The sequence below is a fragment of the Pipistrellus hanaki genome (genome assembly GCF_964339955.1).
Source record: "Pipistrellus hanaki genome assembly, chromosome: 8".
In the NCBI taxonomy this organism is placed as follows: domain Eukaryota; kingdom Metazoa; phylum Chordata; class Mammalia; order Chiroptera; family Vespertilionidae; genus Pipistrellus; species Pipistrellus hanaki.
The window spans coordinates 72,614,610-72,635,058 of NC_140510.1; the positions used below are offsets into that span (position 1 = coordinate 72,614,610).

Genomic DNA, 20,449 nt, shown 5'->3' on the forward strand with positions numbered 1-20,449 from the left:
TCCCCCCAAAACCTTATAGGAGATGGCACGGGTCTCAGCTCTGACCACGGAGGCGTTCACTCATCCGGCAACGCCAGCTCCGGGCCTCATTAATAGCCGTGAGTTCTCGATCAAAGGCAAAACTTCATGCAAAGCAAAACGTTCAAAGACGAGGATTTATCCGTACAACATGCAATGACTGTTTATCTAAGGTTAGCCAAGGAAGTACAAGTGCTTATTTTTTCCTTACCTGTGGAATGTACTGAGTGTGATTTCTCTCAAGTGGGCTCAGGTAGTGAGTAAAGCGCTGGTCAGCTCGTGGGCAAGCCAGCGGGCATTCTTCTCTCCCCTCCGGCCGCTGGCTGTGCTCTGCACTGGAACATCTGTGCCCCTGGAGGTGGAGGGCAGAGTGGTAAGTGCAAATCCATCTCTTCATGGGCCCAGACTGCTAACTACACATGGTACAGGGTGGGCTGTGCAGGAGAGGTAACCCTGAGTGATAAAGACACACAAGCATTGGCCTGGCCGTGGGAGGTGCCGTTACCTTTGGTCATTCAAGTGCCAGCAAATGTAAACAACAATGGCATAACTAGGACTGACGTACTTGTGAGGGCGACATACTTCTTCCCCCCTGCACGGCGGGTCGCTGTCCACGTTTCATAGAGCCTCACAGAGTTCATGTCAATGATGCAGCAAGAAAACCATAGTTGGGGTCATTCATTACCAGTTCAGCAAATAGCAAAGCTCCATAGGTTATCAAGTCTCTCTTTCTGCACACCACGCACGGACATAAATGTATGGGGTTGGCATTTAATAGACAATTGCCTTACAACTTCAAAAGAGCAAACTATGAACCAATCAACAGCTGAGTGAGAGACACAAAAGGTTTTGCTGGAAGGATTCATGGAAATTACATACATCCTGGGCCGACTCCAACATGTCTCTGCTCATGTATCTGTATTCTCCAAACAGCTTCCATTGAAGTGTATCACCTGTGAAGCACTAGTACATTCTGTACTATCCCCTTAACATCTACACCGAGGTGGTCAGGGCAGAAGAATGAAAGGTTTGAGACCAAGAACAGCAAAAGATGACATTCTATTCAGATGACTTACTTATTTTTCTAATGTAACATAGACCAGGCTCGCTTCCTTCTTCTAAGGCCTCAGGGACACTCTACCAGGCATTCATTTGAAAGCCTCAGGCCACCTTGAGTCACTCCATAGAAACAAAAAATCTAGGCGGGGGTGGGGACAGAGAAGATTAGCAATTAGAAGAAGAAGAAGAAGAAGAAGAAGAAGAAGAAGAAGAAGAAGAAGAAGAAGGAGGAGGAGGAGGAGGAGGAGGAGGAGGAGGAGGAGGAGGAGGAGGAGGAGGAGGAGGAGGAGGAGGAGGAGGAAAGAAAGAAAGAAAGAAAGAAAGAAAGAAAGAAAGAAAGAAAGAAAGAAAGAAAGAAAGAAAGAAAGAAAGAAAGAAAGAAAGAAAGGAGGAAAGAAAGGAGGAAAGAAAGAAATGCAACTGGAGAAAATAAGATGTATTTGGTTCCACGAGAAATATGACTCTTCACTTTCCCAGGCTAACCAGGGCTCGTTCTTGTCAGATGAATAATAGAGCTGTAACTCATCGGGATTGTCTACGTTTTAATTTGAAAAATAGTTCCTAGCTTAATCTTTAATAGCCTGTCTCCTGGACCCACAGAAAGAGTCACAAAAGAAGCCATTTGCAGCACGTAATTAAGGCCTAGGAGAAGCGCACTCAGCAACGCGGGGCTGTTCTCCTTTCCCCGCAGTGGCCTCGCTGGTGTGTGGATCCACCATTTGATCAGTGCCTCTGGCCCCGGGGGCTTCGTGGTCTGCAAGCCACAACCTACTAATAAGCACCCTCCAGCTTGTTTGCTAAACAGATCGGTCCTGGCAGGCACCCAAAGCGCCAGGCCTTGAAACTTGGAGCTCTCTAACTCGCGCGGCCTATTGTGTGGCAAGCAAAGGCATAAACTGTGTGCCTCATAAAGGCAGAGCAATTATGGATCCGTTAGTAATACAGCTGTGGCTCAGAAAGATTGCTTACCTAAACCCAATCGAAGTCTAATTTATTTTTGTATTGTCTCCGTCGAAAACCAAACAAACAGCCCTACAGGGCTTGTGTACACAGCGAGGAAAATGGCTGCGTTTCCCTTATAAACAAGATAGCGACTGTTGGCAAAAAGACATTGTCCTCGGTAGCTGAGGGTTTCTGCTCAGAACCCAGCCGCTGCTTGTTGTAGATCCTGAGGTTGTTTAAGGAAACACAGCGGAATGCTTTCCCTAACAGAAATCCGATGTGTCGGGGCCGGCGGGGCTGCGTGGGGCTGTTTTTTGTAATCACACCAGATAAGATGCCGCCGCCTTCCAGCATCGGCATGGAAGAGTGAAGTGGTCTTCCTTTACAAAGCAATGGCCAAGCAGCTGGGGTTTGGGTGCATTCGTCTGCCAACGGCCGTGACGTATACAGGTAGATCTCTTTGGGAAACCACTGCTATCATCAAATCAATACTTGCCCATTGATGAGTCTCAGGGGTCTTCAAACTATGGCCCGCGGGCCACATGCGGCCCGCAGAGGAGTCTGATCCGGCCCGCCAGGTTTTTTGGGCAGTGAGCGCAGCCGAGGTGTTACAGTAGGAATTAGTAGTTCATATAGTCCGGCCCTCCAGCTCTCTGAGGGACCGTGATCTGGCCCCCACTTTAAAAAGTTTGAGGACCCCTGGCACGAGGACAAAACAAACAGAGACGCATTAGCGTCGTGGAGCCATTGGCATTAACCTACCTGAAAATGGCTTCGGGTGCCAACAGCATATATGTTTTACTCTCCACAGCGAATGTTTTTCCTGCCCTTTGAGCATCGACCCTGTGATACAAGCATTAAGTGGCAAACCTTAAACCACTGAGAAAGTGCTGTGAGAAGACCCGGCCATCTTCATCTGAGGAAGGCTATAACGTTGGAAATGTCTACACGGGTAATAATAGATAATCAAAACTGGAAGGCTGGTTCGAAGGAGGTGGCATCTAGCCCTGGCGTCGTTATTTATTACCTGGGACTTTAAGCAGGTAGCAGACCTTCCTGAACCCCAGTCTAGTCATCTGTACAATGGATAACCCATTCTGCCTATTTCACAGGGATGCTGAGCAGAAGTTAACAGTGTGAGTGCTTACACTCTGCAGACACCTACGGATGTCCTCCTCCTGTTGCTAAACAGAAACATGCTTTGTGAACTAGCAAGCCACCTTCCTAGTCCCTCTGCTCTGAGTCTCCGGGGAGAAGGGCAGTCCGGGGAAGACTGCAGGGAAGGGAGAAGAGCGCAAAGGCCAAGGACTGGCCTAAAATCAGAGAGAAAGTCTACTCTGCATGCAACAAGAAGTCCTGGTAGATCAGAGCAGAATCAGGGAGGAGACTTAACAAGTGTGTGAAGAACTCAAGGCAACAACTTGGCAAAGCAACTATTTCCAGAAAAGTCTTGTATGGGGTGGCTGTGGGGTAAATAAGAAGGGCGAAGTGCCAATAGAAAGCTGCAGTGAAGGGGAGCGGGGGAGCAAGAGTGAGTAAGTCAGGATCCTTAAAGACAAAAGAATTTTTTTAAAAATCAAAGCATGCACAAGCCTTCCTCCCAACAATGCCCTCAACACACACAGAGATAAATCCACACACAGAAACACACACAGAGCCAACCAGTTAACACACACACACACACACACACACACACACACACACACACACATCCACACTTTGCTACACTGACAGCAGAGGGAGCTCTTGAACTGGGAATCTTGCAAACCACCCAAATCCCCATCCCTAGCCAATGAAAGGCAGATATTTAAGCAAAAATTGCCAGAAAATGAAGATTAAAAAATTCTGCTGATGAACATGACTACCTCCCACCCTACTGGCCACAGAGAGCTCGGGTGCCTGAGAGGGGCTTCCGTCAGGAGGCAGACTGTCTGCTGGGACACTGCTCAGATGACCGTGAGGTCATGGCCACAGAAACGACAAATGGAAGCACGGAGCCCAGTTAGAGGATCAGGAAGAGAGATGGGCACCGGTTGCTCTAGGAAAGGTGATGAAAGCACCAGGATTCAAGAGAGATTTTAAAAGCAGTGGCTGGATGTGAGGTGAGGAGGGGGAAATGTGGACTATATAGAGCTTTAGTCTGGGCAACTGGGCAAATGTTAAGGACTATGGACTGAAATAGCACTGGAGGGAGGCAGTGAAAACCAAGAATTTTGTCATGTTAAGTTTCAAGTTGCTTTCTAAATATACATTTATGAATTTCATGGTTTCGGTGCTACTATAAGTGACATTATTTTAATTGCAACTTCTAATTGCACTCATAGTTACATTTCATTTCTGTACATTGACCTTAGATCCTGCCTCCTTGGTGAAGTTAGGTGCTAGAGGAGAGTGATATGGAGAGCAAAGTCAAGGGGGAAGCCGTGGGCATTCTCATAGTGACTGGGGTGAGCAGAGAAATGTCTGTCTCTGAGGCAGAGAAAAGGCGGTCGTACCTTAGGAGAGAGCCAGGAGAGCACGGTAGATTCATGGCGGAGAGAGGAAGAAGTTTCTAGTGTTCCAGTGGTGTCAGAGGCTACGGGAGAGGGAGGATGAGCATTGAACCCCGGGTTAGGCCAAATGGAGGTAACCCAGCAAGAGCATTCCTGTGGAGCGGAGAGGAAAGTGAGACAGGAAGCAGACAGGTTGTCATGAAGAGAAGATGCCTAGAACATAATAAAGGACATAGAACAAAAAATGGTTAAATACAGAAATTGTTACACAGAAATTCTATTTATTTCTATAATAGAATGCTTCCATGTTGTAGCAATGCCTTTCCTGTACCCTTAATCTGTCCCATTCTGATTCATTAGTCGGCTTTTCCATGTATACAGCTGACCCTCACTATTTGTGGATTTCATATTTTCAAATCCACCCTCTCACGAAAAATGTAGTTGAAACCCTGAAATCAATGAGCATGCCCTGATGTGAGCAGCCCCAGAGCAGGGCAAAGGGGTGGGAGGTATGAACAGCCCCACGCGCCCATTGCCCAGCTCAGGTGAGCGAGGCCACCTGCCTCCTGCCTCAGGGCTGATGCTGTGAGCAAGGTTCCTTCCCACGGTCCACGTAGCGCCGCATCTTCCACATCGTTGTGCTTTTTGAGGGTGAGGTCCCTGTTGAGAATGGCCCCTTGGGCAGTGCTGACGTGCTGGCTGGTGCTCCCAGAGGAAGAAGGAAGAAGGTGTGAGGTGCTGATGGAGAAGCAGGCTGGTGGAGAAGCTTCCTGCAGGCAGGGGTTCTAGCTCTGTCGGCCGTGCGCTCACTGTTCATGAACCAACCATGGACATCATGTAAAACATTCTCAAACAGGAACACATAGAATGAGGTTCTATTTAGACCCGGTGACAAAACCTCTGGGGCCAGAGGCTCACAGGACCCTAACCCTGTGTCCCCCCGAGGAGGAGTGGTTCAGGAGTTGCTAATCCAGCTTTCCCAGGGACCCCAGAGAACAGAACTGTTGCAAATTCATGAGTATGGACTGGATGAGCTTTTTCTCCAAAAGAAAGTGTACTGTAGGGCATAAAGCACTAGACCGAGAATCCTGAGACCCTGGTTCTAGTTCTAGTTCTTCCAGTAATTAGTTATGCATCCTTTAGCGAGGACTCCACCTCCAATGGCTTCTTTTTATTTTTTTATTGATTTCAGAGAGGGGAGGAGAGGAAGAGAGAGATGGAAACATCAATGATGAGAGAGAATCACTGACTGGCTGCCTCCCGCCCACCCCACACCAGGGATCGAGCCCACAATCCGGGTATGTGTTCTGACCGGGAATTGAACCATGACCTTCTAGTTCATAGGTTGACGTTCAACCACCAAGGGGAAGGAGGGCCTATTCTTGCACGAATCTTCCTACAATGCCAGCCAGGCTCCCTTGGTTTCTTCATCTATGAACAGAACTCTTTAACTAGGCTATTGCACAGACCCCTAACGCACTCTCATTCTGTGGCCTTGAATCGCCAGTGAGGGAAATTCCCAATAGGAGTCTCTTCCCATGAAAATCCTCTTTGCTTTAGACTGAGCCACCGCACTCCATGAAAGGGGTAAGGGAGGGAATAATGACCTTCCCGCAGGACGGGTAAGCACCACGCTCTGGACTGCCACGTAGATGGGATAAAGTACAGCGATCTCTAAAAGTCTGGGACGTTTTCCCAGGAAGAGTTGCTCACGACTTTGGAAGTCATACCAAAATAACCCCCACATGTTAACAGTGCATGTGTCACATGGAGGAACAGGTATTAGGGAGGGATTTTAAGAGAAAACAGCCCCCTCAGGTTTAAGCAGGGTGCAGCCTTCCCATGACAGCTTTGAGCACAGAGTGCCAAGCGCAGCCAGACTGTGTGAGGTATGGACGCGTGGCTAAAAATACCAGGAACGCAGAGAGCATGGCCAGGTGGCAACCTGCAGTCACACTCCGAAGCAAGGAAGTCATTTGCTACTCCTTGCTAGAGGATGCACTGTGCTAAGTGTGTGGAAGGCAGGCCCATATGTGTAATGACAGAAGGCAAATATCATGGGGGGTGGGGGCAGGGAGGGTGAGAGGGGGCAGGGAGGGGATCGAAAAGTGAAGTGAATTCTCCTCATAACTTGGCTTTTTTGGTTTGTTTGCTTTATTAGGAAAACATATATTAAGAGTAACATGAAAATCAGGAGTAGACTATTTTAAAAAAATAGTTTTTCCCTGGGGGGATAAATAGTGATAGAAAACACACAGTACAATGTATGGATGATGTGTTATAGAATTGTATGCCTGAAACCTATATAATTTTATTAACCGATGTCATCCCATCGCAATACATTCAATAAAAATTTTTAAAAGATTGTTTTACTCTGAAAAGTCTTTGAAGCTTCGTATGGACTTAGATATTGGGTGTAGAGGCTCCACATCTCATCGTGGGTCTTTGGTTATACAGGAACATGGTATTTTGCAACACTGAAAGCGAGTTTTTTTTATTTTTTATTCTACACTAATAAAAGAGAAATATGCAAATTGGCCATACCTCTACAACGCACCAGCCAATAAAAAGTGTAGTCCCTGAGGACTAGTTCAGTGGAGATGTTCCCACACCTGTCTAGAAGGGACAGAGAAGGGGTGAAGCCTCAGGTTTTGGGTTTTCTGACCTTGAAATTGGAGAGTCATGATGATAAGGTCACCTTGAGAAGAGCAAAGACCACTGGCCAATCATCAGGCAGCCCAGGAGAAGTCCACAGGAAGGGAAGTAAAGGAAGAAGTTCCCCAAATCACACCGGCCTCCAGCCTCTGGGTGGCGGCCTGTGCTCCCCACTGCCCAGCCCGAAGCCAGGTGAGGGCCTGAAGCCATGGCCAGGACAGCAGGAAGGAATCCAGGCAGAACCAGCAGGTTGCCTTCAAGGTGGAGGCGTGTTGGTAAAAATTAAATTAAATTTTAAAAAGACCAAGAATGAAAATCAAGCCAATGTTAAAAATCATCACCATGGAATGAACATGAGGGATGCAAGGATACATCTGAAATTTTATTTAAAACTGTTTAATTTTTAAGCATTTTATTAGTCGGATTTTAATAAGGACAGAGAAACAGTTTTTGGAACTGTCAGCTCTGAACTCGCTCCTGCTGTCATCACACCATTTGGGGTATTAAGTCTACATTCCCTTCAACTGGCACTCGTAATAACATCCCTAGTCTTTTGTATGCAAAAATGTATATAGTTAAAAAGACTGTTTGAATAATATGTTTTCTAGAATAAATTTCATACCTAGAATGTACTGTTATTTTTTTATTTTCAAATACTAAAAAATGGTTAGCAAACTATAACAATCATTTCAATAACTTTTTAATATATTTTTTATTGATTTTTTTTATAGAAAGGAAGGGAGAGAGATAGAGAGCCAGAAATGTCAATGAGAGAGAAACATCGACCAGCTGCCTCCTGCACATTCCCTACCGGGGATGTGCCCGCAGCCAAAGTACATGCCCCTGACAGGAATTGAACCCGGGACCTTTCAGTCTGCAGACCGACGCTCTACCACTGAGCCAAACTGGTTTCAGCCATTTCAATAACTTTAAAAAAAAAAAAATGCATAGCCTCTATCTGAGATTCCCAGGGCTGCCGTAAAAAGGACCACAGACCAGGAGACTTAAAACCACAGGGCTATGGCCTCTACAGTTCGGGGTGGAAATCTGAGACAAGGTGCTGGCGGGTGCGCTCTCTCTGGGTGTCTGGGCAGGTCCCACCCTCGCCTCTTCTGAGCGCCTGGTGGTGGCTGTCCCCCTCGGCACTCCTTGGCTGGCAGATCTGTCCCTCCAATCTCTGCCTCTGTTGTCACATGGCATCCTTCCCTTGTGTGTCTCTGCATTTTCACATTGTCTTCTTTTTATTGTCATCTTTGTTGTTGAAAGTAACATATGTCCCTCATTTTTCCCCTTTGACCCCCTTCCCCCTCGCCCCCGCCCCAGGCCTTCTCCACCCTATTGTCTATGTCCACGGGTTATGCGTTGAAGTTCTTTGGCTGATCTCTTCCCACCCACTCACCCACCCTCCTCTGCCTTCCCTCTGAGGTTCGACAGTCTGTTCCATGCTTCTGTGTCTCTGGTTCTATTTTTGTTCATCAATTTATTTTACTCATTAGATTCCACAAATGAGTGAGATCATGTGATACTTGTCTTCCTCTGATTGGCTTACTTGGCTTAGCATAATGCTCTCCAGTTCCATCCATGCTGTTGCAAATGGTAAGAGTTCTTTCTTTTTGACATCATCTTCTTATAAGGACACAGGTCGTATAGGACTAAGAGCTCACCATACATCTGTATGACATCACCTTAACTAACGACATCTCTAAATGCAATTTCAAAGTAAGGTCTGCAATTTCAAAGTAAGGTCAAATTGTGAGGAACTGGATTAGGATGCAAAATATCTTTTGGGGAAGACACAATTTAACTCACAACCATGTCCACAGACTCAAAAAACCAGGAATCACTTCCTAAAGCATTCTTTAATGTAATACAGTGAGAACAAATGTGTTAAAGTCCCTCGTTTTTCTCTATTTTTCTTTTCCTTTTCACTACCTTCTTTCCACCACCCCCACCCCCCTATTATGTCTAGATCTTGAAGTTAAATTGCCATGGGCACTACTCTGCTTGCTTTGGAGATTTTCCTTCGTGTAAGAATTTCAGTTTAGAGTACCTTCACCTGTGGTCAAGATGGAATTCCAGGGACCACATTTATCCTTCTGCCTGAAACACCAAACCAAACAGAGAAAGCGTTTTTCAAGACACTGAGGCAACAAAGAACAATGGTCCTTGAGAGATGGAAAGCCAACAGGGGAGCCTTAGAACTGATACAGCTGAGAGCATGGGGAGTTTCCAGAACACAGCACAGGGAGAGAGAGGCCAGACAGAGGGAGGGAGGAGCGGCCAGGAGTGAGGGAGAGAAGCCAGACGAAGAAGGGAGAAGTCAGGCACAGCAGGCCCGCTGCGGTGGGGAGACCGGGCTGGGAGTGTCCAGCTCACACACCCTCCCCGAATAGTCATATTAACCCTCATTGTGATCGCCTTCTTATTGAAGTATTTGAATTATTAATAATTGCATTTGACCTATAAAACTGATATCCTTACCATCACTGATGAGGGAATGGCCATCGGAGTGGCCAATGGAAGAAACATTGGCTTCTAGAAATCTGTAGAGTCAGAAGGAAAACTGTTTTGCTTTAGAATTTTATCAATCCAACCTAGTAGTTGAGGACAGAAATAAAGACACGTTCATGTGGGCACTGACTCAGGCAGTCTATCTCTCATACTCAAGTAATGCAAAGAAGGAATAAAAAAAGGTGAAGCACAGCCATTGGCAGCTAAGAAAGTATGACAACAGGGAGGTTCGATAGAAAGATAACCCTAAGATTTCCACACGTTATTTGGTCCACCAAAAATAACACGACCAAAACTAACCATCAATAATATTGGTCTTTTTTCCTATCAGACAGAAACAAATATTAAAGATAATTAAAATAACAAAAGAAAATGTAAATGTTACAAATGATGGCAAGAAAAATGGAAGGAAAGCCAAGGACGTGATGGGGAAAGAACAGAGGAGAGATGAAGACAGGTCTGGGAGGACAACGTCCTAAGAAAATTATAACAAATTCAAATTTAATAGTTCAAGAAGGAGGCCTATGTACTTTCTTTAAAGTGGTAAGATCAATAACGGAAGAACCAAAACATTAAGCTAGGGGTCACGGGAAGGCAGGGGAAAGCGAGGGTCTAAGGAAGACCAAAGTATCCCATTTCAGAGCTGCGAAGCAATCGATGTGGCTAACATCGATGAAGAAACAAGTAACAACAGACACATTTCTCTTTAAATCACGGAGGTAACAACTGAAAAGCTGAGAAAATTAAAAAAAAAAAAAAAAAGTTAAAAAGGTACTTTTCCTCTGAGGGTTGAACTCTGGGCTGAAGGTACAAGGGGACACTTTGTTTTTCATTTTACAGATTGAAATCCTGTCGGAATTTGTGTTGTCATATGGATGTTTTACTTTTCTCATAGTTTTCAAAGGTGGAATTTTCTAAATGTCTTTATAAGAAAACTAGAGGCCTGGTGCATGAAATTTGTGCACTCAGGTGGGGGTGTCCCTCAGCCCAGCCTGTGCCCTCTCTCAGTCTGGGAGCCTTTGGGGGATGTCTGGCTGATGGCTTAGCACTGCCACCACCACTGTGCTGCCCAGCAGTGAGCCCTGCCTCTGGCTGAGTGGTGCTCCCCCAATTGGAGCACACTGACCACCAGGGAGCAGACCAGCTGTTCTGTTCAATCAATTTGCCTATTATCCTTTTATTATATAGGATATGCTGTGTAACATATCAGACTATACGAGCAACCAAATTTATTAACACAAAGTATACATCTTTTTTTGTAATTTTCTTTACTACCCGTTTTCTAATAATATTACATTATATTTATAATCAGAAGAGAAAAACTATTTCGAAAATGCGCTGTTTTCTCTGACGACAGCCTGGAAGTGTGGCACCTGGTCCCCACGCTGTGGAGGGCCCTTCACACCCCTCTCCTCCCTCCTGGCACCGTAACCTGGAGACGGGCCAGAGACTGACAGCCAAACTCATCTGTAGTGACAGCAAGCCCCCCCCCCCCACCACCACCACCACCCCGGGCCTGAACTGCTCAGGGATCAGATCATGTCCAGATTCTGCACTTTCATCAGCAAATATCTATTCAGTTCACATATGTTTGGGTCCAGTTTCCCCTCAAAATTCCCAAGTCGTTTCAACCTATACTTCTAATGTAAGATTCTAAAATGCTAAATAACCTCAAGCAGGCACGTAATTATGACAGATAAATGTACTCTCCTTCCCAGACCTCACACTTCCCAGATAAAAATGAAAACAGCACCCAAGAAACACGCCCCTGTCACTGTGCAGGTTGTGGGAAAGATTTTAAAAGTCACCTGACCACCGGACTTCAGGGTCCTTTATTCTAATCTCAACTTCCCAAATACATAGTGCTGAATCTCTAAGATCGAGGCCATTTGTGGGAGTGTCATTAGTAAGTAAACATCAGTAAGCAGCTTGATGTCATGGTAAGCATCCTTTATGCTGAAGGGACAGGAAAGAATCTCTTTTCCCAGAACAAGCCCAGGATCAATTCCCAAATCTCACTGTGGGAGCAGCATTCTTGGGAACTGAGCAATGAAGAGACACACCGAACAGGCCTTCCGCTACCTGGATCATCGTTGAATGGGATTCTCCTCCTTTCCGAAAGGGCGGCCCAGGAGGACACGCCCAGGGAAGAAGGCACAGCTGTGAGCATGGGCAGCCCAGAGGCTCAGGGTGGCTGCGGGGCTGGGCGATGGGACCCGGGAGGACAGGGAGGGCCGCAGACACGAGGATTGCGGCTCTGCTCTGTGGGGACAGCGGGACAGAAAAAGATGCCTGGGTCCCCCCAGAGCTGCCGCACCAACCCCGACGCCTGCCTTCTAAGTGAGAAAGACATTCATTTCTGCCTCGCTGGCGTCATGGCTGTTTTTGTTGGCGTCATACAGGCAGGCAGCCGAACCTTATCCGATGTGAGCCACAGAAAGTACCGCATGTAATCGTCCCAGCAGCTCTCCGATGGCCTTTACGTTACCAATGAGGAAACTGAGGCCCAGAGAAGTGAGGTTATTTGTCCAGAGTCACAGCTGTTAAGAGGGATTGCCGCCCGCGCAGGGATGATGGGAAAGAACAGAAAAGGGCAGGCGGCCTGGCTCTCAGAGGAAGGACGCCAGGAGGGGTTCCGAGCCAGCCTCTCATTCTTGCCCCGAAACACGTCCGCTCTGCTTCACGTTTCCCCCGTGGGAGTGTTAAGTCCTGAGCTCTCCGAAGTCTGTGGAACTTCTACCACATGTAACATGGGATCCTTTACTGAAACACACACACACACACACACACACACACACACACACACACACATCAGATTTGCAGAGTGGAGAACCAGCAGCCATAGGACGTCTGGGTAACCGACAACTCCCTTTTAATTCCAAATCGAGCAGAAACTCTGTTTTCAAAACATACTTTTAAAAACATACTTCTTGCCGAAGCCGGTTTGACTCAGTGGATTGAGCGTCGGCCTGCGGACTGAAAGGTCCCAGGCTCAATTCCGGTCAAGGGCATGTACCTGGGTTGCAGACACATCCCTGGTGGAGGGTGTGCAGGAGGCAGTTGATCGATGATTCTCTCTCATCGATGTTTCTAACTCTCTATTCCTTTCTCTTCCTCCCTGTAAAAAAATCAATAAAAATATATTTTAAAAAAATAAAAATAATAAAAATAAAAACATACCTCTTGCCGAAACCGGTTTGGCTCAGTGGATAGAGCATCAGCCTGCAGACTGAAAGGTCCCAGATTCGATTCCAGTCGGGGGCATGTACATTGGTTGCAGGCACATCCCCAGTAGGGGGTGTGCCGGAGGCAGCTGGTCCATATTTCTCTCTCATTGACGTTTCTAGCTCTCTATCCCTCTCCCTTCCTCTTTATGGAAAATCAATAAAATATAAATAAATAAATAAATAAATAAATAAATAATAAATAAATAAAAACACACCTCTTGGTGTTCCTCCTTTGCTAAGTAGAAGGGAGACAGTGGGACTTTTATTTGACAAATGATTATCTAGAAACTGGCCCGTGCCCTCCTTCCAGGTTGAAACCGCCAACGGATCACAGGCCTGTGCTCTGGGTCTATCTCGGCCCCTAGCAAGACCAGGGTTTTAGACGCTGCAGTGGGCATCTGGCAGCCCGTGCCCTCCTAACCAGCAAAGACAATGACCACATTGTAAGTCATGGAAGTGTCTCACGCCTGTGCTGCACGCCTGAAGCTAATATCGCCCTGAATGTCCACTGTCATGGGAAAACGGAAAAGAGAAAGATGGTTGAACTAGATCATATTTTTCCCACGTTAAATGTTTTCATTGAAGCATAACATACAGAGAAGTACATAAGACACAAATGACCCTTCAAGGCGTTATCACAGTGAGCCTGCTCACTGGTGTGAGTGCTCCCAGGTCAAGGCCAGCCTGGAGGCCCCTGTGCCCTGCCAGCAGATCCCGCCGTCTAAGGCCTGCTCCCCTCTCACTCTCCATGGCTCTGAGGGAGGCTGAGTCCTGCAGGATGCCCAGCAGGTGGCCTGGCCGGTCTCCTTTCTCTTTGTAACTCTGATGGCACCACTTAGTGGACTCCATCCCCTGCCCCCCAACCCCTTAAGTCAGCCCAGACAGCAAAAACACCTCCCGCTGGCCGCTGGCCGAGGCTCCTGAGCAGCGGGAGCTGCCCGCACAGGACTCCGCTGTAATGCTATTTATCACGGGGGCTGAGAAAACTGGCGGGCTAGATTTACAGCCCTCACAATTTGCCTTTACGGATTTAACCTGAAATAACAGGCTGAAAGGACAAATAAAATGAGCAGTTTCCTGGGTAATTCTTGGATAAATGTAAGTATGGAATCCTGTTGAGGGGGGGGTAAAGGTAACACGTTGGTAGCGATGGTTCTAGGAGGCAGAGGAGGGGGAGGGGGAGGGCTGCTCCGGCCCTAATTAAGGGCTTGGCACGGCTCTCACTCCCGCGGTTTGCTGCCTTCCTCCTCCCTCGCTTGCAGTGCGAGGTGTCAGAGTGACAAATGTCTTTCTTCGTGGGCAATCTCCCTCACGTGGAACTCTGCCAGGAAGCCAGAAATGAGCCAAGAGAAAAGAAAAATAAAAAACCTTTTAGAAGCCCGAAGTGTGACAGAGAATATGAACTTAGTTGTTTCCTTAATACAGTCTCATTCGCTTGTTCATTCATTCAATTATTCATTCATTCATTCATTCATTCATTCATCCACTCATTCAAGGGCCTCTTTTTCGGCAGCACTTTCTTGGGGCTGCGGGTCACAACAAATCTAGCAGCTATGAAGACATGGCTACTTCAGTCATCAAAACCCCACGGCAATCTGCATCATGGATATCAGTGAATACATAGAGAAAATAACTTAGATGATCCTTTTAAAGGACATGTGTTTGACTCATGAATACTATGTATTTCTAGGATTAAGCCTGCATTCAAAGTCCATTCCTGACTCAATGACGACCCCCTGTTGCCGATGGAATTGTAACCCAAATGAAGATGAAAGAATTAAATGGCGGACTTCAATGACTGACCTACCTGGAAGAACGTATTTCCAGACAATGGTGGTTAAAAGGTGAGGAAGATGGGGTAAGAAACAATGCAGTTCCATAGATGGCTTGAACCCTCACATATCACCCATTCGTTACCATAAAAACAGTGCCCGCTGGGAATTTTTAGTTTGCTGAACCAGTTCCAATGGCACATGCCAAGGCCTCACTGATAATTGTGAGTTACTAAGTTATCCATCAGAAAAAATCCACGAGGAGTCATCTGCTCTGGCTCCTGACTATTAGGTAAGAATACTGTTCTGTCTTCCTGGAGAGGAGACACAAATTTCCTCCTCAAAGTCTCGGGGGAAGGTGTGGGAGACTCCATAATTGTCCCGGGTCTGCCCATCCTCCAGCTAAACCAGCTCATCAAGTCCACAGCCCTCTCCTTCTACTTCCATTTTGTAGAGCGAGAACAGTGATCTTCGTGGAAGACTGTTACCAAGTTCACAGTCAGCTCCACTCCAGCCTTTCCTCCCAGCCCTTCGTTTCGACCTCCCCAGTCTTCCTGAAGCTCCTCAGATCTGTCCTTTATGCTCTCCACATTTCCACCCTAACGTGAAGCCCAAGAGGGAGCTGTCCCGGAAACTCCAGGAGATTTCGTCAGGCTGCTCAAGTGCTTATCACGCCTCATCTCTTCCACCAACAATTAAAAAGTCAAAGGAATTTGGTCTCCTCCACAAATATGCATGAAGTACTCACATGGGCAAGGTGCCCTGTGAGATTCTGGAAAAGAGAGACACAGGTATATGTAGTAACAAGAAGGAGAAATGACCCCCATGCGCAGAGTTATGTGACCTCTGCTGTGTCTATTCCTGGAGCGCCAGCAGGCAGCTAGCTGCCAGGGGAGGCAGATCTGTGGTACTGACAAGGTCGTGTCTCCAAGGCAGATTGCTGGTTGAAAGGACAACTTGCAGAACAAAAGAAATAATCACTACCATGCAGATAGGTCTTAACATTTGCACACACTATAAAGCTGTTTCAACCATCATTTATGTAAATACTAGAGGCCTAGTGCACAAAATTTGTGCACTCGGGGGTCCCTCAGCCTGGCCTGTACCCTCTTGCAGTCTGGGAGCCCGGGGAGTGGGCCTAAGCTGGCAGTTGGACATCCTTAGAGCTTGGCTCAGGGCTTCTGGCTGAGTGGCACTCCCTCTGTGGGTGCACACTGACCACCAGGGGGTAGCTCCTGCATTGGTTAGTGCGCATTATAGCAACTGGTTGATTTCATATTAGCCTTTTATTATATAGAATGTAAAAAATGGAAAAAAGGGTCTCAAAGTTGTACCCCAAACAACCAAACTCATGATCCAAGACACTGAGACTAGTAGGGAGAAGGGAGAGAGAGAGAGGACAAGGGGAAGAGAGAGAAAGAGAGGAGGGCGGGAAAGGAGGGGAAGAGAGAGGAGGGGAGGGGAGTGGAGAGGAGGAGAGAGGAGAGATGGCAGTTCCACACCACAACATGACATGAAGTAGGAACCATCACTGTCAGGTGCTGTAGGAACATCCTTGGGATAATAACGGTCATTGCTCCTCCCACTCCGTCTGCCAGACAGCTCCACAGTGTGTGGCCCATGGACCAGCCTGGGTCCACAGCTCTCTGTTACCCCCATGTGACAAGCAGGATGTGACATTAAGAGAAGGCATTTAGGAGCTTTTATACCAATGGAATTAACAGTGATTGTATGTTTACTGGGTCTGATAATTCTTAAAGTTGCACTTCTGCTTTTGCACGTCTTTTTTATTGCATTTTCCTAGCAATTCATTTAAACTGTATTTTATAAAAGTTCCAATCCATAACTGAATGGGGGATTGGGGAAGTGAGCTGTGTCTTTCATCAAAACTAGTTTGGGAAGTGCCACTGTAGAAATGCTCCTCATTTAAAGATTTTTTTAAAGTACTGTTTTATTATTCAGTGTTATCCTAAAAGATATCTTCAAATAAGTAGTGCAAGCCTAATTTCTCCAGTTTTACACACAGGAAGACTTAAAACTGGAGGGCTATTACACTGAGTGGCCAGGTTATTATGATCTCTGGACACATAATAATCTGGCCACTCAGTGTGTGTGTGTGTGTGTGTGTGTGTGTGTGTGTGTTACTGGTCTGGTGCATGAATTCATGCATGGGTGGGGTTCAGCTGGTGCCTGATTTCTCCTTCAGCAGCTCGGCCAGGGCGTCTCCAGTGGAAGGCTGTGTCTACAACAGCCCCAAAGACTCAACAGCCTGCTCACTTCCGCGCAGACAGCCAGCCAACCAACCAAAGCAAATAAACAGCCAGTGCGACTGGTGACTGACTGATGGGACCAGCGTCTGATGGAATGGAAGAGTCCTGGTCAAGGCTGTCACCCCGGGGCCCCGTGCTGCTCGCCTGCCCCAGGGTGGCGTGCATGCTGACCGCCGTGGGCACACAGCACATAGGACTGCCTGCCAGATGCTGACCCCAGCACCTGGACATCATGGAATAAGCCTCCAAACCAGCAGCGTTGTTTCCCGCAAGTTGCCCTCCCACCACCACCCCCACCACCCCCACCACCCCCCTCCCCCTGCCGTCACAGTCTCCACCCTCTCCCAGAGCCTCGCTGGGAACAAGGCGGCCTGGGAGGAAGTCACAGCTCTGTCCCTCCCCCGTCCTGGCGACCTGGACTGAGTCACCCGACTGCTCTCTGCCTCCTCGCCATGATTTGGACATGATACTACCTCCCTTTAAAAAATACATTTTATTTATTTTTTTACAGAGAGGGAGAGGGATAGAGAGTTAGAAACACCGATGAGAGAGAAACATCCATCAGCTGCCTCCTGCACACGCCCTACTGGGGATGTGCCCACAACCAAGGTACATGCCCCTGACCAGAATCAAACCTGGGACCTTTCAGTCCACAGGCCGACGCTCTATCCACTGAGCCAAACCAGTTAGGGCAATGCTACCTCCCTGAAAGCATGAGTGGGTTCATGGGTTAATGCACATAAAGCACTTAGCAAACACTCCATTAATGTTTGCCACTTTTTTGGGTGATTATTACCTAACAAATAGAAAGGGACTTCATGGCATGACTGGGATTTCCCAGTGCTGCTTTCCAACACGAAATACTGTGTCTCCCAGCAAAGCCATTTTCATGTGTCAACAAAGATTGTATGTCTCCAGAGTTCTCCAGACACTCATAGCTTATAATGATACCAACAGGAAGGCTATTCGGAGTCATCCCGATTGAAAACTTTTATATTGGCTCCAGGATAACCAGCGCTCTGCCCGTGCTGACTAAGACGTATCATCTTCTGGGGAGGTGAAGCGTGTAGAAAAACACGCTTAGAGTGGAGGGCGGGGCCTCCTGTCTCCCAGGCACAGAGTGCAACCCCCGCAGACGCAGGAGCCCACGCGGCCCTCCCACACATTTCAATGCCCCACTGTCATCACCCTAAGTCCCTAATCACCTGTGAACAAAGGGCCGCAATCAGTCTGCTGGGGCCGAGAAATGACTGAGCGGTCCAGGCCGGAGTGGTTTATCATCCGCAGGTAGGGTCCCGGAGTCCGGCACATCCCACACGGCGGAGCCTTCCTGTGGAGGGATTTTAATAAAACATCGAGGAGCTCAGCTGGCGAGATACTTGTCGCTGCCCTGTAAGTGTCCCTGTGCTCAGAGGTCGGTGAACAAGCGATTCAAGTATTCCCCTCATCTGTGATCCTCATTCAAAAACGCTTTCTGAATCCTCTGAGGCGCCCCCCAGTGTCTCAATGCCAAACATGGAGGGGAAGATGTGGGCTCTCATGCCCTCCACTCCAGCTGCTGCTTCTTCTTCTTCTTCTTCTTCTTAATATATTTTATTGATTTTTTTTTTTTACAGAGAGGAAGAGAGTGGGATGGAGAGTTAGAAACATCAACCAGCTGCCTCCTGCACACACACACATACACACACACCCACTGGGGATGTGCCTGCAACCAAGGTACATGCCCCTGACCAGAATCAAACTTGTGACTCTTCAGTCCGAAGGCCAACGCTCTATCTACTGAGCCAAACAGGTTAGGGCCGCCCTCGCTTCTTTAGTGGACATCTCCTCTCCAGGCTCCTGACATGACCTCCTGACTTCTCTTCCACAGCCTGAGACGAGAGCCACCGTTTTAGCTGTTGGGGAGTTACTGTGTGATCAGTGCGGGCGCGATAGGGACACACACACACACACACGTAGAGCATGCCTTTCCTGGAGAGCCAGGAGCACAAATGTTTATTGATAAAGAGCCTGCTTTACATAGGTTTTATTATTATTGAACATAAAACGGGTTTCTATTACGAGCAAGGGGGAAATTACCAACTAATTAGCCTGTGGAGATCGTGCTTAATGGAATCTATAAATCCAGGGTGTTGCTTTTTGCGCAAACCTTAAGGGTCTGATTCACTAAGCACGTACACAGTCAGCCTGGATGCTGAAACGGGGCCTTATGACACACGACTCCAGGGCACATGATTCAGTCTGTGTTTCCCAACGTCCAAAACTCAGGGCTTTACACTCCTTCACTCTCAGGGAAGTCTGTTCCGGGAAACGGCCGCCTTATGTGAACAGGGAGTCCGAGCATCAGTGATGACAAACGGGAAAAGTGAAAGGGAAGAATTGCAGGGCTAGATCCTCCGTCTCCCCCTCCCTTGGGGTGCCAGCCCCCAGGACCCACCGACCTCTTCCAAAGGGACTCCGCTTCTGCTCACTCTGCTTGCACAACCTCTGTGAACACGTCATCCTCACGTATTTCTGTTACACTGTCTAACAGCACCATAAGCTGCGTCCGGCCCTCAATAAACTGCCAGTCACAGGAAGCCCAGGCTGCAGGCGGAAGTTACTAGAAACCATGTCTTGGAAGAAAAAAGTGAAATTCTTCAAGAACGTGGGGGGGGGGGGGGAAATCCCAGATGTTTCCTTCAATTGCATGTTTCTCGTTTTAATGAAAATGAGGACCTGGTGTTGGAAGTGGGACTTCATCGTTGGAAGCAGTGTGGCCACTGGACTCCTGACCTCACCCGTGTTCCTGAATGCTGGCTCCTCGGGCCCCTGGGGAGCAGACCTTCCTCCTTCCCCAGCCCCGCCTCTTGGAGTTGGGGGGGGGGGGCAGTAATAACAGGGTGATTATTACCAATAATCACAGGGGGCAGAGGCTGAGACAGGCACTAATGCATGTCTGACAATTTTACTTTCAGAAGAGTCTTCATGGGTTGGTCGTATATTATACAGTTGGTTAACTTGACTTTAGGTAGGGAAGCGAAAAGAGGCTGATTTCAGAAAGAAAGGGAGAGGGGGGAGAGAGACAGAAACATCGATAATGAGAGAGAATCATTGACTGGCTGCCTCCAGGGGATCCAGCCCGAAATCGAACCGTGACCCTCAAACCACTGAGCAGCACCGGCTGAGCTAGAAGATGCTACTGAGAGAATGGAGAGGCCTCCGTTGAGGGGGAGGGCCTATTGCATAGTAATAAGATGTTTCGTCTGTCTTTGCCGGTTTGATGCTTTAGGATGACGATAAGCAAAATGGAACTGAAGCAAGCCCCCAGCTCAGCTGCTCTGACAAGACGGGAGAGGCCTTCAGTGGCTGTGCCCCCATCCCCACCCCAGTGAGCAAAGCATCCTCTCAATGGCCATAAGGCCGCAGGCGGCCGGAAAGTCTCCCACGTTCCTTCCCTGTTATGGGGTGCTTTGGGTTTAATGCCGGAGCCCAGAACAAATCGAGGCTTCCCAACCCTTAAG

The 20,449-nt window shown here is 47.7% G+C and overlaps 1 protein-coding gene across 1 annotated transcript in view; it reads right to left on the reverse strand.

Moving 5' to 3' along the window:
- FTCDNL1 (formiminotransferase cyclodeaminase N-terminal like) overlaps positions 1–20,449 on the reverse strand; it is a 153,480-nt gene that overhangs the window by 53,691 nt on the left and 79,340 nt on the right. Inside the window, exon 6 of the transcript XR_014795830.1 lies at positions 230–370. The gene's annotated coding sequence lies outside the window, so the exon portion shown is untranslated. The remainder of the gene's footprint in view (positions 1–229; positions 371–20,449) is intronic.